Here is a 27,726-nt window from a genome sequence, read left to right as displayed (position 1 = left end):
TCAGTTTCTCAGGGAGGCCATCACCGTGCGCTCAATGTGGACTGGCCAGAGAAATAAGTGTGCAAGAATAAAGTCAGAAGTGCGCTTAGACTTTGGTGAAGATGACATTTCAATTCAGTAGGGATATATGGATTATGTGATAAATGATGTTGAGACACGTGACTAACCTTGGGCAGGGGAAGAGAAAAAGTTAGACCAATGGCATTTTTCACACCAAATTGAACTCCTGGTGTAATAACATTTTAAAGTACCAAAAGATGTTATGGGTGACAAATTTTACACTTTTACAGTGGGTAAGGCTTTCCATTGGACACAAACTACAGAAATCATAATGGAAAAAATCTCCCAGTGAAATACATCTCAAAAATTTAAAGACCCTCTGTGTAGAAAAGAAGTGAATAAGGAGGCAGGTAAGCAATGAGGAGGAAAGTGTTTTCAAATGATGACAAGATTTGGTATCTTTAATATGTAAAGAGCATTCACGGATAAATAAGTAAAATGTGCCTATTTGAATTTAGAAACACAGACAAATGATATGAATGAACAGTTCTCAGAAGAGGAGACACCCCTGGCTCAATGTCATAGGACTGGTTGTCAAGCCACGTTAAAGATCAAAAGAAAGTGAAATGATATTGAGGTGTGATTTTAGAGAGCATATGGGCAACGATTTAAAAGACAGAAAATGTCCTCTTTGGGGTAGGCTACGGGCTGAGCTGTATCTCTCTGCCTCCACAAAGTCCTGTGTTGAAATCCTAACCCCTAATGGGCTTTCATCTCGATGGAGATAGCGACTTTAAAGAGCTCATTAGGGTTAAATGCAGTCCTAAGGGTGTGCCTGTACCCCGACAGGACTGGTGTCCTTGTTAGAAGAGGAACAGGCACCAGAGAGCTCCCTTCTTCTCTCTCCACACCCTCAAGCAGGAGACCTCGCCAGAAAGCAATTGTGCTGGCAGCTTGCTCTTGGACTTTGAGTCTCCAGAACTGAGAGAATATACATTTCTGTTGTTTAAGGCACTTAGCATGTGGTCTTTTGTCATGGCAGCTTGAGCTGACAAATACACGGATGGGGGATTTCAGAAGATGGACACTTGCTTCCACAGTTGGTTGGAGTCGAATTGGCGCGACCTTTTGGGAGGAGAATTTGGTAATACATGTCAGATGCTTTCACAGGGCCAGGTGTCTGGCTGGCTCAGGCGGTAGACCAGGCGAGTCTTGACCTCGAGATAGTGAGTTTGAGCCCACATTGGGTGTGGAGTTTAAGACGAGAAGAAGGAGAGGGAGAAAACAAAAGAAAAGGGCTTATTCCCTGACCTACCACATCCCCTTCTGAAAATCTACTATAGATAACACGTTACACAACAACAAATGTCCCGGTTATTCATTTATTTCAGCATAGTTTATGATACTGAAAATTAGAAACAACCTAGAGGGAGGCCGACGTACAGGAGACCGGTTAGCATAGCTGTGCGATGTACCTTGTGCAGCAGGTGCTGCAGCCGCTGAGAATACGGTGGAAGCCGTGGGCTTCTCCTTCTCCACCCACTGGCCTGCTTCTGGGCCAATCTTGGAAACAGTATCTAGAAACAGACGGCCTTTCCTCTTGTCCCTCTCCTGCACCTGCTCTGTGCTGTCCCACCCCTCCTCCTTTGGAGTCTTACACACAAAAGACTCCTGTTTCCTCCTTTTGTACCATAATGTGGCTTGATTGGTAGGGAACCGATCCCTTAGCAAGAAAGCAGGCCCATGTCGCCCTTTAAGTGAAGGAGGCCAAGTTCTCAGGTCATGACAGGGGCTTAAATAATGAATCATGGCAGGGGGTTAAATAATGAACCAAACCATGGTTTCTCAGCCCAATAATAGGTGAGACATTCCTCCTTCAGCCCGGGAATGATCCTGGAGTACTGTATGTAAAAAACCCAAAAGACTCCACCCCAAGATTGCTAGAACTCATACAGCAACTCAGCAATGTGACAGGATACTAAATCAATGCCCAGAAATCAGTGGCATTTCTATACACTAATAATGAGACTGAAGAAAGAGAAATTAAGGAATTGATCCCATTTACAATTGCACCAAAAGCCATAAGATACCAAGGAATAAACCTTACCAAAGAGGTAAAAGATCTGTATTCTAATAACTACAGAACACTTCTGAAGGAAATTGCAGAAGACACAAAGAGATGGGAAAACATTCCCTGCTCATGGATTCAAAGAATTGATATTAAAAATGTCTATGCTACCCGAAGCAACTTACACATTCGATGCAATCCCTCTCAAAATACCATGCATTTTCTTCACAGAGTTGGAACAAATAATCCTAAGATTTGTATGGAACCAGAGGAGACCCCGAATAGCCAGAGGAATGTTGAAAAAGGAAACCAAAGCTGGGGGCATCCCAGTGCCTGACTTCAAGCTGTATGACAAGACTGTGATCATCAAGACAGTGTGGTGCTGGCACGAAAACAGACACATAGATCCATGGAACAGAGTAGAGAATGCAGAAATGGACCCTCAACTCTGTGGTCAACTCATCTTTGACAAAGCAGGAAAGAATATCCACCGGAAAAAGCCAGTCTCTTCAATAAATGGTGTTGGGAAAATTGGACACCCACACGCTGAAGAATGAAACTGGACCACTCTCTTACACCACACACAAGGATAAACTCAAAACAGAATGAAGACCTACGTGTGAGACAGGAGTCCAACAAAATCCTAGAGGAGAACACAGGCAGCAACCTCTCTGACCTTGGCCACAGCAACTTCTTGCCAGACACATCTATTAAGGCAAGGGAAACAAAAGTGAAAATGAACTATTGGGACTTAATCAAGATAAAAAGCTTCCGCACAGCAAAAGAAAGAGTCGACAAAATCTAAAGGCAACCTACAGAACGGGAGAAGATATTTGCAAATGACATATCAGATGAAGGGCTAGTATCCACGATCTATAAAGAACTTATCAAACTCAACACCCAAAAGACAAACAATCCAGTCAAGAAATGGGCAGAAGACATGAACAGAAATTTCCCCAAATAAGACCTACACATGGCCAACGAGCAAAGGAAAAAATGCTCCACATCCCTTGCCATCAGGGAAACACAGATCAAAACCACAATGCGGCATCACTTTACACCAGTGAGAATGGCTAAAATTAAGACAGTAAACAACAAATGTTGGAGAGGATGTGGAGAAAGGGGAACCCTCTTGCAATGTTGGTGGGAATGTGAACTGGTGCAGCCACTCTGGAAAACTGTGTGGAGGCTCCTCAAAGAGTTAAAAATAGAGCTGCCCTACGACCCAGCAATTGCACTGCTGGGGATTTACCTCAGATACAGATGCAGTGAAACGTTGGGACACCTGCACCCCGATGTTGATAGCAGCAATGTCCACAGCAGCCAAACTGTGGAAGGAGCCTCGGTGTCCATCGAAAGATGATGGATAACGAAGCTGTGGTCTATGTATACAATGGAATATTACTCAGCCATCAGAAAGAATGGATGCCTCCCATTTACATCGATGTGGATGCTGAGTGAAATAAGTCAATAAGTATAAGACAATTATATGGTTTCACTCATGTGGAATATAAGAAGTGGTGAAAAGGGCTAGAGGAAGGGAGGGGAAACCGAGTGGGGAACAAGTAGAGAGGAAGACAAACCATGAGAGACTCCTGACTCTGGGAAACAAAGGGTTGCAGATGGGGAGGTGGATGGGGTGATGGAGTAACTGGGTGACAGGCACTGAGGAGGGCACTTGATGGGATGAGCACTGGGTGTTGTACTATAGGTTGGCAAGTTCAATTTAAATAAAATAAAAAATTTTTAAAGAAAATCAGTGTTGAAAGTGGGCATCCTTTCTTGCTCCTGATCTTAGAGGGAAAGCTTTCAGTCTTTTACCACTGAGCATGATGTTAGCTGTCGGTTTTTCACAAATTCCCTTTATCATGTCTAGGAAGTTCTCTTAAATTCTTAGGGTTTTTAAATGTTTTTAACATGAAAGAATGTTGGATTTTGTAAAAAATTGTATCTGTACCAATTGAGATGATTAGGTATTTTTCCTTTGTTTTATTGATTCACTGATAGGTTTCACATATGGAACCACATTTACATTCCTAGAACAAATCTCACTTGGTGATTCTGTGTGTGAGTCTTTTTTAAAAAAGATTTATTTGTTTGTTTATTTATTTATTTATTTATTTATTTATTTATTTATTTATTTTAGCATGGACATGATTGGTGGGGAGTAGTAGAGGGAGAGGGAGAATCCTTGAGCTGGGAGCCTGACATGGGGCTCTGTCTCAGGACCCTGAGATCATGACCTGACCTGAGCTAAAATCAAGTCAGCCACTTAACCAACTGAGCCACCCAGGCACCCCTGTATGCAATTCTTTTAATATGTTACCGGATTCAGTTTGCTAGGATTGTGTTGAAGATTTTTGCATATATATTTATAAGGGATGTTGATCTTTAGTTTTTTTGTGGTCTTTGCTTTGGCTTTGGGATCAGGGTAATGTTAGCCTCATAGAATGAATTACCTGTTCCCTCCTCTTCTGTGTTTTGAAATTGAGAAGGATCAACATTAATTCTTATTTAAATGTTTGGTAGAAAAAAATATATTGGGTAGAATTCTCCAGTGAAACCTTTCGGTCATGTATTCTCATTCACTGGGGAATTTTTTTTAATGGATTCAATCTCTTTAGTCTTAAAGATTTGTTCAAGGGCAGCCCGGGTGGCTCAGTGGTTTAGCACCGCCTTCGGCCCAGGGTGTGATCCTGGAGCAGGATCCAGTCCCATGTGGTGCTCCCTGCATGGAGCCTGCTTCTCCCTCTGCCTGTCTCTCTGCCTCTGTCTCTATGTCTCTCTCTCTCTCTCTCTGTCTGTGTGTTTTCCATGAATAAAAAAATAAAATCTTTAAAGAAATGATTTGTTCATATTTTCTTAACCAAATATCCATGTGGTTTATTCCTTTTTTTAATAAATTAATTTTTTATTGGTGTTCAATTTACCAACATACAGAATTCTTCACTTCTTTCAAGTCTTTCCTCAGATACCTACTTCTCTTTTTTTAAAAATATTTTGTTTATTTATTCATGAGAGACACAGAGACACAGACAGAGAGAGGCAGAGACAGAGGGAGAGGGAGAAGCAGGCTCCATGCGGGGAGCCCGATGTGGGACTCAGTCTTGGGACTCTGGGATCATGTCATGGGCCAAAGGCAGGCGCCAAACTGCTGAGCCACCCAGGGATCCCAAATGCTAACTTCTCACCAAGGTTTTCCGTAGTCCCTATATCTATAATGAACCCTCACCTCCAACTTTTATCTCTTTTCCATGCTCTTTTTCCCTTAGGAATCATTGCCATTTTATATACTATTTATTTACCTTATTTATTGTCTGCCCCTATACAAGAATATAAGCTCCATGAGGCAGCAATCCCTGCCTGGATTGTTCACCACTGCAGGGCTAGTGCCTAGGAATAACAGATATACAATTAATATTAGTGGAATAAGGGTATGACTATATCAATATAGCTGGAACCTAGTGAGGGAACAATTTCTGGATGAGCTGGAGCCTTATAGGCTATAGTAATGAAAATGGATTTTAGTTTGAAGTGAAATAAAAGGCATAGGAAAGTACCAAGAAAGGCAGTAAGATTATCGTATTTATGTTTAAGATCAATCTGGAAAATATATTTGAGGGGGACTATGTCGAAGTCAGAAATCAGTAACTTTATTGTCAATAGGTTTCAGGAGAGAGATGAAGATGCCTGAACTAGGATTTCAGCAGTGGAAATGGAGAAAAGTTGATGAATTCAAGACATATTTGAATATAAATGAGACAGAACTAGTAAATGGATTAGATATGAAGGGGAGAAAAAAAGGGTCGGTGACAATGATCATCATTAAAGCCATCTTAGATCTTTTCGACAAGACCAGCCAGCAGCTGAATATCACCAACTCACCACACTTGATAGCACAAAGAACAGAATTAGTCAGGTGAGCCTTAACCAAATTTCTGATGCAAAATATTGTAGAACATAATACAATGATTATTGTTTTAAGCCAGAATATTTTTAGGTAGTTTAGTACACAGATCAGCTCATCAAAACAACACTCTCATCAGGAACAATTAGAAAGGCTAGTGAATTCTAAAATCATATTTTTAAATGCATGGAACTTCAGAAGCAGTAAGGATTAAAGGAAGTAAATTCCAGAGAGGGGAGTACTATATGCTGAATATCTGTGTCCCTCCTAAAAGTCGTAGGTTGAAACCTAATTCCCAATGTGATGATATTTGGAGGCAGGGCCTTTGGGAGGTCATCAACCCATACGAACTAGGGGTGGTGGAAGGGGAGGAGGGCGGGGGGTAGGGGTGAATGTGTGACGGGCACTGAGGGGGGCACTTAATGGGATGAGCACTGGGTGTTATTCTGTATGTTGGCAAATTGAACACCAATAAAAAATAAATTTATTATTAAAAAAAAGTCATAAGGGTTTAACTCCCATGAATGGGATTAGTCCCCTTATACAAGAAACCATAAAGAGCTCCCTCAGCCCCTCCTCTATGTGAGGACACAGCAAGCAGATGGCTGTCTGTGAACAAGGAAGCAGGCCATCACCAGATACCAACCCTACCAATACCTTGATCTTGGATTTCCAGCCTTCAGAACTGTGAGAAATATCTGTTATTATAAATCACCTGGACTGTGGCATTTGGTAATAGCAGCCTGAATGGACTAAGACAGAAATTAGTACTGACAAGTGCCGCTGTAACAAATTATCTCAAAAATATGGAAGCAGCTTTGGAACTGGGTAATCAGTAGGGGATGGAAGAGTTTTGAAGTGCGTACTAGAAAAAGCCTATATTGCCACAAACAGACAACCAAGGACAATTCTGGTGAGACCTCAGAAAGAAAAAAGGAGAGCCATGGAGAAAGCCACAGTCTTCATAATCATGAGCAGGATATGGGTAGAATGTGGATAATAAAGGTCATTCTGATGTGGTCTCAGACAGAAATGGGAATATGTTATTGGGCTTGGAGGAAAGGCCATCCTTGTTATAAAGTGGCAAAGAGCCTGGCTGAATCATGTTTGTGTCCTAGTGTTTTGTGAAAGACAGAATTTACCAGCAATGAAATTGGATATTTAGCCAAAGAAATTTCTAAGCAAAGTGTTGAAAGGGCAGCTTGGTCCCTCCTCATTGCTTAGTAAAACTTGAGAAGAGAAATGTGGTTTAAAGACAATCTTTAATCAATAAGGAAGCATAAGTTAAAGATTGGGAAAATCCGGGCACCTGGGTGGCTCAGTGGTTGAGCATCTGCCTTCAGCTAGGGTCATGGTCCCAGGGTCTTGGGATCGAGTCCCTGCAGGGAGCCTGCTTCTCCCTCTGCTTATGTCTCTGCCTGTCTGTGTGTGTGTCTCCCATGAAGAAATAAATAAAATATTTAAAATAAGATTTGGACAATCCTCTGCCTAACCACATTGCAAAAAATGACAACACTAAGAATGTGGCCAAGTGACCATTTGATTCGGAAATGAGTGTGGATTAGCGATCTTAATATAAGCGAAGCACTATTCTTTAAGACAATGGAAGAATGACCTCAAGGGTGCTTCTGAAATCTTCAGGACTAACCCTCCTATTACAAGCCCAGAGTACATGGGGTTTGGGGGGCTTGACTGCTTCCACCTAGGTTTTATTTTTAAAGATTTTATTTATTTATTCCAGAGAGACAGAGAAAGACAATTATCATATGATCTCACTCGTACAGGGAACTTAAGACACAACACAGAGGATCATAGGGGAGGGGAGGGAACCGATGAAACAAGATAAAATCTCCCCCTGCCTATGTCCCTGTGCTCTCTCTGTGTCTCTCATGAATACATGTATAGAATCTTAAAAAAAAAAAGGTTTATTGGGCCCTGACATAGGACATCCCATGGATACTATCAACTACCTTTCTTGATGTCTTTACAACACTAAATTCAAAATCTAATCTTTAGTCATGTGTGTACTGCACATTCTTTTCCAGTACAAGTATGTTTGATGTGCATTTGCTGGACCACAAACCAATTCTCAAGTTATCTGAAATTTAAGTATCGAAATTTAACAGAGTATGCCTCTGACCAGCCGTACCTTGTTCTTGATTTTTTATTTTTGTTCTTGATTTTTGAGGAAAAATTTTCAACATGCTGATAGTAGTTCATGTTGAATAATGACACAATTATTTCTCCCATTTCCTAAATTGTCTTCAGTTGCCTTATACTTCGGTATCTGGATCCCAGGACCTCCTTTCCAACCTGAGAACAAAGCCAAGAAGTTTCGGAGGAGGAGAAGCTAAAATTAAACCCGATGCAGAATGGAAGCTGTTTTATTTCCTATATCTAATAAACATTTAATCACCAAACAGAACATGTGCACCCCAAGCCCATAAAGCAGCAACTACTACAGGAATCAGTACCCTAGCGAGGGGTGCCTAGGATGGGACAGGAACTTGGGTTTGGTGCCCTCTTGCCGGCTGCGGCTTAGCAGAAAAGGGAGGCACACGGCGCTGCATGGTCCGAGTCACCAGGGAGAGGTGGTCAAGGCAGGAGGTGACAGGAATTTGGAGCTGGGCAGGGTCATCGGCAGTCAATCCTCTAACAGGGAGGACAAAATAAAATTCAAGTGAGAGGGGAGGAGGTGGATGTCTGCCCCTTCACACTGCAACGGTCCTGGAGCATCACGCCCCTTCCTGAGACTTAAGCCTTCCCTGTTCCCCTGTCTCCATTACAGCTCCTCCTGCACTGCCATTGTCCTGGGCCAGCTGCCACCACCTTCTCCTTGCCCATTCCAGATCCACCTTAGGCAGGATGCTGCCGATCGCATGAGCTCCATCTGAACTGGCCCTCGGAGCTCAGGGTGCGGAGTCAGTGTCTGGGCCACCGCCTGCCTGCTCGCCTTGGGCAGCGCTCACCCACAGCACCCTGGCCGCTCTGCCCCAGCTCCGTGGGCCTCGCCTCCTCACCCACTTCTTCTGGGACCTTCCCCCGCCGAGCAAGCTCTCTGGCTCCCACACGTGGGCCTAAGGTGCCCTGTTCTTCTTCAGTTTTGCGGTTGCCCTCGTGCCCCGGGACCTGGTTGTGCCCTGGAAGCATTTCCATCCTGGTGTTTGATCCTAACATGTTGTTTCCTATTTAAGGAGGCAAAACACGGTCGTTGGCTGAGTTGTGCACTTCCAGAAACTTATAAGTAACACCGGGAACATGCCCTCTGGGGTCTCACCACCCAGACAACCCCTGGGAACATCTTGCTGTGTGCTTCCAGGCTTCTTTTGGAAGTATGAAGTTATACACGTGCAGAGTTCCAAGGAGGACAGCAAAACCCGAATCACAGTGTGTTCACACTTCCCGGTGCTTAGACATGTTGCAGTTTTTCCCACTAGGATACACACTCACTATCAAATCATTCATGCCTTAAGCCAAGGCGTGTTGTTAGAAAGTAAAAATGCCTCATCACCTCAGGGTCCGTGGTAACCACAAGGAAGAGTTTCGTGTGCGTTCTTGCAGGTTTTTCCCCAGGATATAGTGATCTGCATCCGTGACTCTTTTTTACATCAATAGGATCCTACTGATAAAGTAGGCAGGTTAGACCTGAGCTGCAGGCAGGGGCGGTGACAGTAGGGGACACCTTAGAAGCCTGAGGAGACAGTATCCTGATTGTGGCTGAAGGTCTTGGCCTTGGGCCTTCCAAGGGGGCAGGAGGGAAAGGAAGGAGAGGAGATGGAGGAAGGGGGAGTAAAGATGAGGGGGAACGGGGAGGAGGGGGGAGGAGAAAGGGGAAGCAGGGGTGAGGAGGAGGGCTGCTGACAGACCAGGAGCCACTCCTGTAGGCCACGTGCTCTCCTCTTCCACCTCAGCCCCAGGGTCACCAAAGGCTTCATTATCACAGATGTACACTGGGTTTCACCCCCAAGCCAATGGGTAGGAGCCCCTTAGATGATGGGACACTACCCGGGTCGGAGACCCCACCGCCAGCCTGACCCATGACCTCTGCAAACATACGAAGAAAGCCCCCTCCATGCCCGGGTGCAGTCGTTGGCTCCGGGCCTGCCCCCTCTGCCGCCTTGAGACTGTACTGTCCTTAATAAGCTACTTTGTGCTGTCACCTTCCTTCTCGCTGGCTTTCTCTGAGTGCAGGTCCTCCTGTCACTCTTTTGTGGGGGATCTGAGAACTGACATCCCCATTCACACAGTGCAGACCCGCCCACCTGCAGCAATACTGTGCTCCAAATTGGCTGCTTCTGATTCTTTATCGAGGATTCCACGTTCCCGCCATTTGTACAACTTCCTGCTGGGCTCTTTGTCTTCTTGTGTCTTTATTTCTAGGGGATATCTGCATTTTAAAGGCATTAGCTTTAGTCTACCATGTGGGTTACTGATGTTTTCCTGACTTGTTGCTTATCGTTTTATCTTATTTATCATGTTTTCTTCCATAACAGAGCTCAGCACCTTTGTGTCATTAGACATTGGTGGTTTTTGTTGTTTATTCGATTTTTCCTTCTGGATTTTGCATCCTGCTTTGTTTACTACTTGACTCAGGAATGCTTTGCTCACCTGAGTTCCAGATGGATGCTTTTATGGTGTCTCTACCACAAATCATTTGACACTTCCTTGTATGCAGACACTGGTTCATTTTTGTTCACACGTGGCTTCTGGGTTTTGTTTCCTGCATACATTTCTTCATCAGTGTTTTCTCTCTTTATTTTAATGTTTTCATATTTCCTATTTAATTGTGTGCTTTCATTTTTTTCTCCTACGTTAGGTTTGATTCTTTTGGAAATTTATTTTTCTGTAAAAGTCAAGTTGAAGACCAGCTTTCTTTCTCTTCTGACTTGAATAATCCCAATAAATTCACCATTGTTCTTTACATACTCTTTCTCTTTAAAAAGATTATTCTATTTGCTTGAGGGGAGGGAGAAGGAGAGCATCGTCAAGCAGACCCACCACTGAATGCCGAACCCCATGTGGGGCTCGATCTCACATCCCCAAAACCATGACCTGAGCTGAAACCAAGAATCAGATGCTTACTCAACTGAGCCACTCAGGGGCTCCTTAGGGACACTTTCAAGCTTGGTGTCACTCTGGCTCCTAACTCCTAGTTTTACATCTTTTGATCCAGTCACATTTCTGACTTGGTTCCTTAGAGCACTGCTTGTGTCCTGGATGATAAACCCTCCCTTCCCATGAAAACATGGATCCTGCTTTGGATTTTGGACATCAACTTTGCTGCCCCCTTTCGTGGCCTTTCTCCTCCTATCTTTCACTTTACTGCATAGCAGGGGAATGTTCCCTCATCCCCTAACCAGGTAATATGCTATCGTCACAGAAATCTGGATAAATATGTCATCGAGGAATTTACAGTCCCTACAAAACTAGGAGCTCAATAACCTGAAAACTCTATCACTACTAAAACTCAGACTGTGTATAGTTACCCATATCTGTGTGTATGCAATCTTTTGAAACAAAATATGTGTAACAGCATTATTAATAAAGGCTTTTTTATTAAAAAATAACAGAAGTAAAGGACAAACCCAATGCTGTTCCCCAATGCAACAGGCCTCTAATCTACCCACTGATGGCCTAACCTTTTCTCTCTCATCCCCTTCTTGTCCTCAGGTTTCTCCCTGCACCCTTGCCAAGGCAATCCCAGCTGAGCCGATCAAGTCTCTCTGTCTGTCTGTCTTCCTTCGTGTCTGTCTCTCTCTCTTCTCCCATACCAATCCCAATTTTCTCTACTGTATCCTTCAGGCCATTTCCTCAGGGAGGCCATTCCAGACCGGTCAATGTGAACTGGATAGAGAAATAAATGTGCAAGAATAAAGTCAGATGTGGGCTTAGACTTTGGTGAAGATGACATTTCAATTCAGTAAGGATATATGCATTATTTGATAAATGATATTTAGACCACTGACTAACCTTGGGTAGGGGAGGAGACAACGTTAGACCAATGGCATTTATCACACCAAAATAAATTCCTGGTGTATTAACATTTTAAAGTACCAAAAGACGTTATGGATGACAAATTTTACACTTTTACAGTGGGTAAGGCTTTTCATTGGACACAAACTACAGAAATCATAATGGGAAAAAATCTCTCACTGAAGTACATCTCAAAATTTTAAAGACCCTCTGTCTAGAAAAGACGAGAACCAGGATGCAGGGAAGCAATGAGGAAGGAAATGTTTTCAAATTATGACAAGATTTGGTATCTTTAGTATGTAAAAAGTATTCACCAACCAATAAGTAAAACGTGCCTATTTGAATTTAAAAACAGAGATAAATGGTATGAATGGACGGTTCTCAGAAGAGGAGATACCCCTGGCTCAACGTCATAGCACTGGTTGTCAAGCCACGTTAAAGATCAAAAGAAAGTGAAACCATATTGAGGTGTCATTTTAGTGAGCATATGGGCAATGATTTAAAAGACTGAAAATGTCCTGTTTGGGGTAGGTTATGGGCTGAGCTGTATCTCCCTGCCTCCACAAAGTCCTGTGTTGAAATCTTAACCCTTAATGGGCCTGCATCTGGATGGAGATAGGGACTTTAAGGAGGTCATCAGGGTTAAATGGAGTCCTAAGGGTGGGCCCCTACTCTGACAGGACTGGTGTCCTTGTAAGAGGAGGAACAGGCACCAGAGAGGTCGCTTCCTCTCTCTCCACACCCTCAAGCAGGAGGCCTCGCCAGAAAGCAATGGTGCTGCACGGGCAGGGCAAAGAGAAGGTGGAGAAGCAGTAGCCGAACATAAAGTCAGAGGCGACTAAGTTTTATTTTGTGTGGTAACAGACCTCGGGAACCGCCCTCGTCCACGGGGCCTGTGTTGTTCAGTCGGTGACGCGCGACTCCCGCTATCGGCTGAGGACATGATCTCAGAGTTGCGAGGTCCAGCCCGTGGGGGGCTCCGCTTGGCACGTGGGGCCTGCTTAAGAGTCTCTCTCCCCCTCTGCCCCTCCCCGCATGGCTCTCTAGGAAACAGCAAGCAGCCCCTGCCCTCCAACCTCGGGGAACCAATAGGGCCCACAGGGCCCAGGGCCCAGGACGAGCCCTCAGGGCCACAATCCAGTGGCCACTGGCAAAGGACTCAGGGCCCTGGGGAAGGACGCACCACCCAGGAGGGGCACTAGGTCGGGGGGAGCCCCCTTTCCCGGCCTCGGCTTATGGACAAAGTGGGGCCCGACGGGCTGCCTGGTGCACACCAGCAGGGAAAGCTGCTCAAGACAGAGGCCATGCCAATGTGCAGGTGGCCAGGGTCCTCGGCCCCAGTCGGCCTCACGCGAGGGACCGAGCAAGCAGATCAGATGAGATGCGGTCCTCCTGCCCCTATGTGTGTCTGCCCCCTCACGTGGGGCCCGGCCCGTGGACCACGTGTACCTCCTGGCCCCGACCCTGTGGGAGTCTCCAATCCCCTGGCACAACAGCAACTGCTCCCAGCCCCCTTGCTCCCCCACCTGTACCCCGGCCCCTCTGGGAACCAACTCAGTGACGATGGTGCCGGATACCATGGACTCCTTTCCCAGGGGCCCTTGCTGGGGTTGGACATGTGGAGCCAGGGCCTGGGGGCACCTCTGCCTCCAGGGGTGACGGGAAAGGCACCGTGAGGAAGCTGGTGGACATTCGGTCAGGCCCCCCCCATACCAATCTCGTTTGTGCCTCAGCCCTCTGATGGCTCCAGGGCCTGCTCCCCTCTGGCCACTCTCAGCCCTCAGTGCCCCGAGGCCTGCCCCCTGCTGCCGGGGTGTCAGACCCTCTCTCCCACCGTCTCTGCCGCCCACTGCCGCCCCCTGCCCCCGGCTGGCCCCTCCAGGCGCTTCGTACTCCCCGCCCCTCCTTCCTCTGCAATCGCAGGCTGGCCCCCTGCCCTCCCTGTCCCAGAGCTCCTCAGGTCCCCTCCCCTGGCCCCCAGCCACCCCTCAGACAGGACACAGTGGTGTGGCCGGCTTTTTGGCTCCCCGGCTGTGCATCCAGCCCCGGAGCAGCAGGTGCACTGGGCGTCGCCTGGCGGGAGCACCGGGCCCTGCCGCAGCAGGTGCCCCAGGTTCCAGCAGGACGTGTCCGCCCGGGCCAGCAGCTGTGCTGCCTGCGTCACCTGTGGCACTGCGATGGCTGCAGCACTCACCTCTCCCTCACCACCTCCACCGGGACAGCTGCATCCTGGGGGCCACCTGTGCCCCCAGGTCCACCTGTGCCTCCGGGGCCACCTGCACCCCTGGGGCTCCCTGTGCCTGCAGGGTCACCTGGGCCTCCGGGGGATGTGTTGTCTGATTGGTGATGACCTGTCTGTCGGGGGATGACCTCTCTGTCAGGGGTATTCTGAATGACGGGGGATGACCTGTCTGACAGAGGATGTGTTGTCTGATGGGGGATTCGCTGCCTGAGGTGGGATGACTTTTCTGACGGGGGATGACCTGGCTCAAGGGGCTTGTACTGATTGACCAGGGATGCGCTGACTGAAGGGGGATGTGGTGTCTGATGGAGGATGTGCTGTCGGACAGGGAATGATCTGCCTGACCGGGGATGACCTGTCTGACTGGGGATGTGCTGTCGGACGGGGAATGTGCTGACTGACTTGGGATGCACTGTCTGTCGGGGAATGCGCTGTGTAATGGGAGAAAACCTGAGTGACAGGGGATGAGCTGTCTCCCGGGGGATGTGGTGTGTGACAGGGGATTCGCTGCCTGTTGAGGGATGACCTGTCTGACCGGGGATGACCTGTCTGATGGGGGATGCACTGTCTGATGCAGGATGTGCTGTCTGAGGGGGATGCGCTGTCAGTGGATTTGCTGACTGAAGGGGATGTGGTGTGTGACGGGTGATGACCTGTCTGTCGGGGGATGCACTGTGTGAAGGGGGATGTGCTGTCTGACGGGGGATGTGATGTCTGACGGGCATTTGCTGTCTGATGTGGGATGTGCTGACTGACAGGGGATGTGCTCTGAGGGGGGACACGCTGTCTTATGTGGGATGTGCTGACTCACTGGGGATGTGTTGTCCGACGGGGGACGACCTGTGTGACAGGGGATGCGCTGTGTGACAGGGGATATCCTGTCTGAAGGTGGATGCGCTGTGTGACAGGGGATATCCTGTCTGAAGGGGGATGTGTTGTCTGACGGGTGATGACCTGTCTGACAGGGGGGTATTCTGACTGAAAGGGGATGACCTCTCTGATGGGACATGCACTGTGTGACGGGGGAATGCGCTGTCGGACGGGAGATGCGCTGTCTAATGGGAGATTCGCTGTCTGTTGGGGATGACCTGTCTGACGGGGGAAGTGCTTTCTGTCCAGGGATGTGCTGTCTGACGACAGATGCACTGTCTATGGGGATGTGGTGTCTGATGGGATGAGCTTCTGATGAGGGATGTGCGCTCTGATGAGGGATGCGCTGTCGAAAGGGGGATGTGCTGTCTGACGGAGGATGTGCTGTGTGACGGGGGATGACCTGTCTGACGGGAGATGTACTGACTGACAGGGGATGCACTGTCTGATGGGGGATGACCTGTCTGAAGGGGAATGTGTTGTCTGACGGGGGATAGGCTGTCTGTCAGGGTATGACCTGTCTGACGGGAGATGCGCTGACTGACGGGATGTGCTGTGTGACGGGGAATGTGTTGTCTGATGGGTGACAGGGGATGTGTGAGGCCTGACGGGGATTTGCTGCCTGACCGGGGATGCGCTGACAGGAGGTGACCTATCTGACGGGGGATGTGCTGTCTGACGGGGATGACCCGTCTGACGGGGGATGACCTGTCTGATGGGAATGCGCTGTCTGATGGGGGATGATCTGTTTGAGAGGGGGTGAACTGTCTGACGGGGGATGACATCTCTGACGGGGGATATCCTTTCTGACTGGGGATGACCTCTCTGATGGGGGATGTGCTGTCTGATGGGCTATGCTCTGTCTGACGGAGGATGAGCTGATGGTCAATGAGCTGTCTGACAGGGGATGTGCTGTCTGACGAGCGATGCATTTCTGACGGGATGACCTATCTGATGGGGGATGAACTGTCTGACGGGGGATGTGCTGTCTGAAGGGCTATTATCTGTCTGACGGGGGATGCGCTAACGGTGGATGACCTGTCTGACAAGGGATATCCTTTCTGACTGGGGATGACCTCTCTGTCGGGGGCTGTGCTGACTGACAGGGATGCGCTGATGGATGGGGGATGCAGTGGTTGACGGGTGATGACCTGTCTGACAGGGGATGCGCTGTCTGACAGGTGATGACCTTTCTGACGGCAGATGACCTGTCTCAAAGGGCTGTGTTGAGTGACAGGGGATGTTCTGTGACATGGGATGCGCTGTGTACGGGGGATGTGCTGTGTGACCAGGGATGCGCTGTTTGACGGGGGATGACCTGTCTGAAGGGGATGTGCTGTCTGATGGGGATGTGCTGCCTGACGGGAGATGTGCTGTCTGACAGGGGATGACATCTCTGACGGGGGATGTGCTGACTGACAGGCAATGCGTTGTCTGAGGGGAGACGACTTGTTTGACAGGAGATACGCTGTCTGACCAGGAATGACCTTTCTGATGGGGGATGACATGTCTGATGGGGGATGCGCTGTCTGACGGGGGATGCCATGACGGTGATGACATGTCTGACGGGGCTGCACTGTGATGGGAGATGTCCTGTCTGACGGGGGACGACCTCCCTGATGGGGGTTGCACATTCCGACGGGGGATGCGCTGTCTGATGGGGGATGATGGGTTGTCTGACAGGGGATGCGCTGTCTCACAGGGGATGACCTGTCTGACGGGGGATCCACTGTCTGATCGGGGATGACCTTTCTGATGGGGGATGACCTGTCTGATGGGGTATGTGCTGACTGACGGTGGATGCGCTGACAGGGGATGTTCTTTCTGACGGGGTATGCACTGTTTTACGGAGGATTGCCTGTCTGTCGGGGATGTGCTGTTTGAAGGAGGATGGCTTGTCCGACGGGCGATGCGTTTCTGACAGGGGATGACCTGTCTGATGCGGGATGTGCTGTCTGACAGGGGATGCGCTCTCTGACAGTGGATGACCTGTCTTACAGGGGATGACCTGTCTGTCGGAGGATGGCCTGTCTGACGGGGGATGTTTTGTCTGACGGGGGATGCGTTTCTGACAGGGGATGACCTGTCTGTTAAGGGATGTGCTGTCTGACAGGGGATGACCGGTCTTACGGGGGATCATCTTTCTGATGGGGGATGGACTGTCTGACGGGGAATACGCTGTCTGACCAAGCATGACCTTTCCGATGTGGGATGACCTGTGTAATTCAAGATGTACTGACTGACGTAGGATGTGCTGTGTGACGGGGGATGAGCTGTGTGATGGGGAATGCGCTGTCTGTCAGGGGATGATCTGTCTGATGGGGTATGGGCTGTCTGACCGGGGATGACTTGTTTGACGAGGGATGCGCTGTCTGATGGCGGATGACCTGTTTGAGGGGGGTTGGGCTGTGAGGGGGCATTTCCTGTATGATGGGAGATGACCTGTCTGACAGGGGATACGCTGTCTGATTGGGGATGACCTGTCTGATGGGGTATGTGCTGAGTGATGGGGTATGTGCTGACTGACGGGGGATGTTCTTTCTGATGGGGGATGGACTGTCTGACGGGGCATGTGCTGTGTAATGGGGAATGTGCTGTCTGACGGGAGATGATCTGTCTGACAAGGGATGTGCTGTGTGACAGGGGATGATGCGCTGTGTGTCGGGGGATGTCCTGTCTGATGGGGGATGTGCTATCGGACGGGTGATGTGCTATCCACTGAGAGATGTGCTGTGTGAATGGAAATTTCATTTCTGCTGTGGGATGTGTTGACTGAAGGGAGACGTGCTATAGGAGGGGGGTGTCCTGTCTGCTGACGGAGGTGCTGTCTGGCATTGGATGTGATTTCTGTTGGGGGATGTGACGTCTCCTTACTGGACCATTTGCAACCTCAGCGTCCATACCCATAAAATCCCATGATAGTGTTGCCTTCCCGGGAGCAGCTAGAGGGAGCTCGGTGCCGTTTGCACACTTTTCCACAGCAAGGGCCAGTAGAGAGGACATTGGGCAGCTTCGGCAGTGGGGGGCTCATCAGGACCATGGAATAGCCGCCGCTCATCTCTATGTTCCCGTAGGTTCCTTTGGTTCATCCTCTTCCGAGGCTGCTGTTAGGTCATTCCCTTCGGCATCTCACTGGGGCGCATGTTTTTGTCTTGTGGGTAATGATTCTTTCACTTAGCAGATGAAGAGCCTGGGGCTGAGTGTTTTCTTTTTTTAAAAAGATTTTATTTATGAGAGAGAGACAGAGGCAGAGACCCAGGCAGAGGGAGAAGCAGGCCCCACACAGGGAGCCCGACGCGGGACTCGATCCGATCCCGGGTCTCCAGGATCACGCCCTGGGCCCAAGGCAGCGCTCACCCACTGGCCCCCCGGGTGCCCTGAGTGCTGTTTTATGCCGTCGCTCCGCATTTCCCGAGCTGCCTATTATATGCCATGTGGTTCCGTAGGAGAAACCATGTGTATGAATAGACATCGCGCAGGCTCCGCCCCTTTTCTTTCTTCTCCTTTTCTCCTTTTCCTCTCTCATTCATCCTCTCCCTGTCATTTACTGGAAGTCTTTGTCGAGGAGGGAAACAACCCGTCGTCCTGTTCTTGCCAGTATTAACCAGCCTGGGGCGTCAAAGCAAGTGGATCGGAATTGCTCAAGTAAGTGTGGTGGGGTAGGGTCGGGATGCAATACGGATTCAAGGGAAGGGTGTCACGAGGCTTCCTTAAACCATCCCGGGGAGCTCGGCTGGTTCCGTCGGAAGAGCACGCGACTCCTGGTTTTGGGCCATAGGTTTGAGCCCTACATTGGGTGTAGAGATCACTTAATCGTAAAATCTTGGGGGGCACCGCGGGGGCTCCGTTGGTTTAGTGTCTGCCTTTGGCTCAGATCATGATGTCAGAGTCCTGGGATCAAGCCCCACAGTGGGTTCCCTGCTCCATGGGGTGCCTGCTTCTCCCCCTCTCCCTCTGCCTACCCCCCCACTCATGTCATGCTCATGCTCTCTCTCTCTCAAGTGAATGGATGGGATCTTTAAAAAGAAATAAAATAGATTCCTGGGGCACCTGGTGGACTCATTTGATTGTGCAGCTGGCTTGGTTTCTGCTCAGGTCATGATCTCATGTGTTATGACATCGAGCCCCATGCCTAGCTTCATGCCCAGGGAGGAGCCCACTTAGGACTCTCTCCCTGTGCCCCCGCTCCTCAAAAAATAAATAAAAATTTGAAATACCCTGATTCTTTTTTAAAAAATGCTCTGTATCTTTAGTATGTATTATCTTGGCAGTAGGAGTGACGTGATGTTTCCATGATCTATTTGATTTAAAGATCAATTTTTACCAGTGAGTTTACATTTTACAGCAGTCAGTTTTTACTTGTGAGCTTAAAGATGCAGTGGACAAATGGATATTTCGGAAGGCACTACGAAGGACGTGAAAGCCATGACAGTCTGTGCTTCTGGATGACCAGCTACCAGTTAGCATTTAATTGGAGTATATATACAAGAGGGAATGAAAAGCTAGGAAAATACTTGAAATCTTTTCCTAAGCTTCAATGTTCCTCTTTCAACGAAGTATCTTAGGAGAATATGGATGCCTAGACCAGGAACTAGAGGAGTCTGGGATTTTTTTTCTGAAATTGAGTAAATTGTATTTTCTTTTTAAATGACTTCGTGAATTTCCAAGACTCTCGAAATATCTTTGTATCTCTTCCAATTTGCTGTCATTTCACCTGAAATCCAGTTGGAATGCTTTTATTTCAGCTTTATCCCATTACTGGTTTTCTAATCAAATAGTTCATGGTGACCAAACTTAATTTGAGACATGGTTCCTAGGACATTGGGACCTAATGCCGGAAGCTGGAAGTCCACGTTGTGCTCTGTCCCAAAAGAGCATCTATTAGGGCCTCACTCTGGGCTATGTGGAGCCACCTGAGTGTGGTGTGGATGTTGGAGAATTGAGAAGACATCACTGCAGACCCCAACGAACCCTGTTACACCTGAGAGAGAAAAGCTGTGAGAGGGGTGCCTGGCGAGTTCATTCAGAGCATGTGACACTTGATCGTGGGGTTACGAACTTGAGCCCCAGGTTGCTTGTACAGATTACTAAAAAAATAAAATAAAAAAGAAGATCTGTGAAAATATTTATTATTGCCACTACAGAATGCACATCTCTTACTATTGAGATCTTGATCTCTGTCTCAAGTATTTTCTTTCCTTTAATAGTATGTATTTTTGTTTATATCTGTGGTGGTATTAAATTGCAATCCTTAAAATATGTTTATTGGTGACCTATGAACAATGTGATTATTAATAAAATTATCTCGAATTCCCCCATTAAAAAGAGTCCTAAGAGAATATTATGAATAGTTGTATGCCAACAAATTAGATAACTAAGATGAAATGGACAAATTCTTGGAAACACAGACTACCAAAATGGATTCAAGAAGGAATAGAAAATCTCAACAGACCTTTCATGAGTAAAGAGATTGAATCGTTGCTGTGATCTGAATGTTTGTGTCCCCCTAAAATTCATATGTCAAAATCCTGACCGCTCCCCCCATAAAGGATGATATTCGGAGGTTGGACATTTGGGAAGTGATTGGGATGGGATCCATGAATGGCATTAGTGCCTCTATAAAAGAGGCTCCAGGGAGCTTGCTTGCCCCTTCCAACATGCCCCTTCCATACCACGAGAAGTCTGCCGCCAGGAACAGAGGTCTCGCTTGACCATGCTCATACTGTGGTCTCAGATTTCTAGCTTCCAGAACAAATGAGAAACTAATTTCTGTGGTTTATAAGCCACTCATCTGTGGCATTTAGTTAAAGCAGCTCAGATAGACCACGGAAATCAGTGATCAAAAACATCCTGAAAGACCAGTCTTGGACTAGATGGCTTCATTTAAAGAATTAACACCAATCCTTCCTAAACTCATTCCAATTATAGAAGAGGAGGAAATACTTCCTAATCCACTCTAGGAAGCCTGTCTTTACCTTATTCCATGAGCATCACCTTGATACCAGAGCAAGACAAAGACATCACAAGAAAACTAGACCAATATCCCTTATGAGTGTGGAACCAAAAAATTCTTGACAGAAAAAGCATTTCACAAAATCCAACACCCTTTCATGATAGAGCACTCAGAAATCTGGGAATAGAAGGTAACTTTCTCAACATGTTAAAGAGCATTTATGAAAAACCTATGACTAACATTGTACTCAACGACTTTCTCCCTAAGATCAGGAATAAGGTAAGGATGCGCACTTTTACCACTTCTATTCAACATTGTACTGGAAGTTCTAGCCACAGCAATGAGACCCTAAATAAATAAATAAATAATTTGGCATATATATACATATATATATGGCATATATATAAAACTTGAAATTTTTGTCATTATGGGATTAAGGACATGAATGGGGCAAGCCTATTGGGCCACCCAAATGTGTTCTGATCCTGTCTGGGGTTTGGCGCCATCCAGTGGCAGGTGTTGCTCTGGAATAAAGATCCAGGCTGCCACTGCGGGGACTTCAGGGACAGGGGCAGTAATCTGGAATCTCCCAGATAGTTGGGACTTTTAATGACTTGATCTGGGGATATTGGGTGTGGAGAATACGGGGCAGACCCTCCCTCCATCTGGCTTCCTGATGGAAGGAATATGTGCCTCGACTCCTGGCTTTCCCCTCCCTTCCATGAGCTTGTGTCCAAAGCAAAAAACCTCAGTCTGCCTCTGTTGGAGACTGGAGGCTGGACAGAGGACGAAGGGCAGTGACCAGTTGGGTTACGTCTGACTTTCAGCTGCTTCAGGTCTAATTGTGTGATCAGGTTGTGTTTCCTGTTTATACTCCTGTGCTATCAGTTTCTGGAGTGTTGTGCAGCAGTGAAAATAATGAACTAGAGATACACACAACAGCTCGGCTGATTCTTTCTTAGCCTTGTATTGTGAAAATATAACACACAGCCAGGTGCACAAACATAAACGTACAACTTAATACATTATTATAACACCAGTGTAACCCTCACCCAAGGCAAGAAAGAAAACATTGCCGGAACTCCAGAAAGCTCCTTGTACCTTGTCGCAATCATGACTCTACTTCCTTTCTAAAGGTAACCACCATCCTGACTTTTTAAAAGATTTTATTTATTTATTTATTTATTTGAGAGAGAGAGAGAGAGAGAGACGGAGTGAGAGAGAAAGAGAGGAGAGACACAGGCAGAGGGAGAAGCAGGCTCCACGAAGGGAGCCCGACGCAGGACTCGATCCTGACACTTCAGGATCACGCCCTGAGCCAATGGCAGGAACTAAACCTTTGAGCCACCCAGAAATTCCCCATCCTGACTTTTATGTTACTCTTTTTTTTTAGTTTTGCTACTGTTTTAATCATGTACTATTGTGTAATAATTCTTCATTTTTGTCTTTTTCTCCTCTTTCTTCTTTTGCCTTAACAAAAAACACTGAAGTATAATTGTATAAAACTGTACATATTTAATGTATGCAACCCATTGAGTTTGAGGACAAGTATACTTGTGAAACCGTCACCATAATCTCTGCCGTAAAGTTTCCTCCTGCAGTCATCATCATCGTCATCATCATCATCATTATTATCGTGTGTGTTGACAACATAAGATCTACCCTCTGAGCAAATTTTAGGTGTATAATACAGTACTGTTAGCTATACTCTCTAGGACTTATCAAAAAATTTTATTTAAAAAGATATTTTATTTATTTATTAATGAGAGGCACAGAAAGGCAGAGACACAGGCAAAGGGAGAAGCAGGCTCCCTGCAGGGAGCCCGATGAGGGACTCAATCCCAGGACCCTGGGATCTCAACCACTGAGCCACCCAGGTGTCCCTACTTTCTAGAATATATCTTACATAACTCAAACTCTGTATCCTTTAACCATCATCTCCCCATTTCCCCCTCCCACCAGGCCCTGGCAACCACTGTTCTACTCTCTGCTTCTATGAGTAGGACTATTTCAGATCAACATATGAGGTCAGATAGTAATTGTCTTTCTGTATGTGGCTTATTTTACATAGCATAATGTCCTCCAGGTCCACCCGGGCTGTTGCACATGGCAAAATTTCCATCTTTTTTAGGCCCAGTAATATTCCACTGTATGCATATACCGTACATTCATTCTTTATTTTTTAAAAGATCTTAGTTATTCATTTGAGAGAGAAAGAGAGAGAAAGAACAAGCAGGGGGATGGGCAGAAGGAGGAGCATACTCCCCACTGAGTAGGAGGCCCAATGTGGGACCTGATCCCAGGTCCCCAGGACCACGACCTGAGCTGAAGGCAGACACTCAACCAACTGAGCCACCCAGGAACCCCTATACCATATTTTCTTTACCCATTCATCTGTTGATGGACATTTAGGTTCTTTCTGTGTCTTGGCTGTTGTGAATAATGCTGCAGTGAACAGGGGAGTACAGATATCTCTTTGGGATCCTGATTTCATTTCTTTTGGATAAATAACTAGAAGTGGGATCCTAGATCATATAGTGGTTCTACGTTTAATATTTTGAGGAGTCTCATATTTTTCCCCATCTTGGCTGTACCAATTTACATTCTTACCAAATAATAGCCAACCTCAAGGTGTGAGTTGATATCTCATTATGATTTTATTTGCATTTCCCTGATGATTAGTGATATTGAGCACGTTTTCATGTACCTATTTGCCATATGTATGTCTTCCTTGTAGAAAAGTCTATTCAGATCCTTTGCCAATTTTAAAATTGGTTTATTTATTTGTTAGTTATTGAGTTGTATGAGTTCCTTACATATTCTGGATATTAACCCTTTATCAGATGTATGGTTTGCAAATGTTTTCTCCCATTCTGTAGGTTGCCTTTTCATTTTGGCGATTCTTTCCTTTGCTGTGCAGAAGTGTTTGTTTTAGATAGATCTAATCCCGCTTGACCATTTCTGCTTTTGTTCCCTGTGCCACATTAAAAAAATTGATGCCAAGACCAATGTCAGGGAGCATTCCCATGTTTCCTTCTCATAGTTTTATGGTTTCAGATTTCCATATCACCAACTTTGGTGTTGGCTTGGATGTTCTCCTGCAAGAAGTGGCTGCTGGAGACATGCTAGAGGCCAAAGCTCTGAGTGATCCTGTGGCACATGGGGCCCTTGCTGGAACCAGGTGGCCCAAGGATGACTGCATGCGCAGGAATTTGGAAGCCATTGCCTTTGCCAGGCAGGGAGGGAGTGGCCAGACAACCCACCATTAGAAATGACAAATACCCACCATTAGCTTTGACGTGGATGGACCTGGAGGGTATTATGCTGAGTGAAATAAGTCAATCAGAAAAGGACAAACATTATATGGTCTCATTCATTTGGGGAATATAAAAATTATTGAAAGGGAAAAAAAGGGAATAAAGGGAAAGGAGAGAAAATGAGTGAATATATCAGTGAGGGTGACAAAACAGGAGAGACACCTAACTCTGGGAAATGAACAAGGGGTACTGGAAGGGGAGGTGGGCGGGGGGTTGGGGTGACTGGGTGACGGGCACTGAGGGGGCACTTGGTGGGATGAGCACTGGGTGTTATGCTATATGTTGGCAAATTGAACTACAATAAAAAAAACAAAAACAAAAACAAAACAAAACAAAACAAAAAACAGGGAACCCAGAGGGCAGCCTTGGAGAAGCTCCGGGAACTTTGTTGCTTCTGCTTCTGCCTCTGACACTCTCCACACGCAGGGACTCTCGATTGCTATAGCTTTGTAATGTTATTTGAAATCAGGAAGTGCGATCCCTCTAGTTTTGTTCCTCTTGATCAAGATTGCTTTAGCCATCTGGGGTCTTTTTTGTAGTTCCATGTAAATTTTAGGAGTGTTTTTTCTAATTCTGTGAAAAATACCATTGGAATTTTGATAAAGATTGCTTTAATCTGTAGATTGCTTTGGGTAGTCCAGACATTTTAGCAATATTAATTTTTCCAATCCATGAACGTGGGTTATCTTTCCATTTATTTGTGTTGTCTTTAATTTCTTTCATTAATGTTTTATAGTTTTCACTGTACAGATCTTTCACCTTCTTAAATTTAATTCTAAGTATTTTATCATTTTGATGTGATTGTAAGTGGGATTATTTATTTAATGTATGTTTTGGATAATATGCTGTTAGCGTATAGAAACACAACAGATTTTGTAGTGTTGATTTTGTATCCTGCAACATCACTGAATGCATTTATTGGTTCTAACAGTTTTGGGGATAATTAGGGTGGTCTTTAGGGATAATTTTACTGGTTTCTAATATGATTTGGATGCCTTTTATTTCTTTTTCTTGCTTACTTGCTCTGGACTTTCAGTAATATGTTGAATAGAAATGGAAGAGATGGAGAGTGCCTTGCTGGCTCAGTTAAGCATCTGACTTTGGCCCAGGTCATGATCTCAGGATCCTGGGATTGAGCCCCACATAGGGCTTCACACTCAGTGGGGAGTCTGCTTCTCCCTTTTCCTCTCCCTCTGCCTTACCCCTGCTTGTGCATGCTCACTCTCTGTCTCTCAAATAAATAAGTAAACTCTTTAAAAAATAGTTAAGAGTCGGAATCTTTGTCTTTTTGTTTTGTTTTCTTTTGTTTCTGATCTTATTGGTTCCTAGTTTCATACCATTGTGGTTGGAAAAGATATTAATATAATTTCAAACTTCTTAAATTTGTTAAGACTTGTTTTGTATCCAACACGATCGATTCTAGAGAATGTTCCACGTGTGCTTGAGAAGAATGTACATTTTGCTTCTGTTGGATAGAATGTTCTGTGTATGTCTGCTAGGTCCATTTGGTCTGAAGTGTGGTTCAAGGCCAATGTTTCCTTATTGACTTTATATCTATATGATTATCCATTGTTTAAAGTGGAGTATTGAAGGGTGCCTGGGTATCTCAGTTGGTCAAGCATCCAACCCCTGATTTTGGCTCAGGTCATGGTCTCAGGGTGGTGAGATTGGACCTGAGTCAGGCTACATGCTGGGAGCCTTCTTACTCCACTTACACTTACACTTCTCTCTCTCCCTTTGCCTGTGCCCCTGCCCCCCATGCTCTCTCTCTCTAAAAAAGTTTCTAAGTGGTGTATTGAAAGCCCTTTTGTATTATGATTTCCTTCCTTCTTTATTTCTTCACGTGGATTTATTTTGTTTTATTTTTATTTTTTTTTTTTATTTTGTTTTATACTAAAATTTTTCCCTTAGTATTTCTTATTAAGTCCACTAGGAACAAATTCTCTCACTCTTTATCTGAGAATGTCTTAAATTTTTTTCAACCTGAAAATAAATATATTCACAACATATAGAGTTACATTCCCCTTTACCACCCCTCACAGACCTGGCAGTGCCTCAGAAACTCTAAAATGTCACAATGTGGAAATATCTGCAACGTGAACACAGTGTGCTCTAAAAAGAAAGAAATTCTTTGACCAAAGTGTCCTCCAGATCTCCATGTGGATGGGCTTATTTTCCTTGAACATCCTTTTTCATTCTTCTTAACTCTAGTCCCAAAGGTCTTTAAAATACACCCATGTTTGAGGAGACTATCAAGCAAATACCTGCAAGAATGTCTTTATTTTAATTTTATTTTCAAGTCTAGTTTTTGTGGAAACAATTACTGGTTGACAGTTTTTTTTTTCTTTCAACACTTTGAAAATGTCATCAGTTGTCTTCTGGCTTTCCATTGAGTCTGAGGAGTTGTCAGCCATTAAGAGAAATGTTGTTCCCTTGTACACGATTAATTGCTTTTCTCTTGCTGCTTTCAAGATTGTTTTGTCTATAGCTTTTAACAGTTTGACTATGGTGTGTCTAGGTATGGATCCCTTTCTGTTTGTCCTATTCGGAGTTTGCCGAGCTTCCTGGTTCTGTAGATCAACATTTTTCATCAAATATGGGAAGATTTCAGCCATTTTTATTTCAGTACTTTTTTCTGCCTCTCTGTTTAACTCCTTTCTTTCTGGGAGTCTCATTACATTTATGTTATGACACTTGATGGCATCCACCGGTATATGCAGCTATGATAATTTTTATTCAATGTATTTTTCTTTATATTATTTGAATTTGGTACTTTCTGTTGGTTTATCTTTGAGTTTGCTGATTTTTTCCTCTTTCATCTCATATCTGCTGTTGAGCCCATCTGGTGGAGTTTTCATGTCAATTTTTATTTTTAAACTCTAGAATTCCCATTTGGTTATTTTATGTATTTCTACTTCTCCATTGAGACTTTGTATTTGATGAATTGTCATATTTCCCTTTAATTATTTGAACATAGTTTCCTATAATTCTTTGAAGATATTCATAGTGGGTGATTTGAAGTCTTTGACTATGAAATTGAGTATCTAGGCCCTCTCAAAGTCAGATTCTCTTGACTGCTTTTACCCATGGGCCAAACTTTCCATTTTCTTTGTGTCAGGTTGTCAGGTGGCTCCTAAACTGCAGCACTGTGGCTCTAGGTTTTGGCTTCCACATTTCCATAGATTCAGCTGGTCATAAAACAATGAGCACAAATGGATTCAGAAATTTTGTTACTTACACCAAAAGTAAGATCAGTGTAGTGTCAGATCATGTCTCTGGTCTCACAGGATGACACCAAACCAGAGGGATCAGATGACAGTTGACACAGGCAGTGGAGCCCTTTGCCATTGTGGAGTCACCTTTAAAATTACAGCCAAGTGGGTTCACCGAATTCTA

The sequence above is a fragment of the Canis lupus genome, chromosome X (genome assembly GCF_048164855.1).
Source record: "Canis lupus baileyi chromosome X, mCanLup2.hap1, whole genome shotgun sequence".
NCBI classification, from domain to species: domain Eukaryota; kingdom Metazoa; phylum Chordata; class Mammalia; order Carnivora; family Canidae; genus Canis; species Canis lupus.
The sequence above is the reverse complement of the archived record's forward strand: the minus strand, read 5'-3'. Positions refer to the sequence as shown.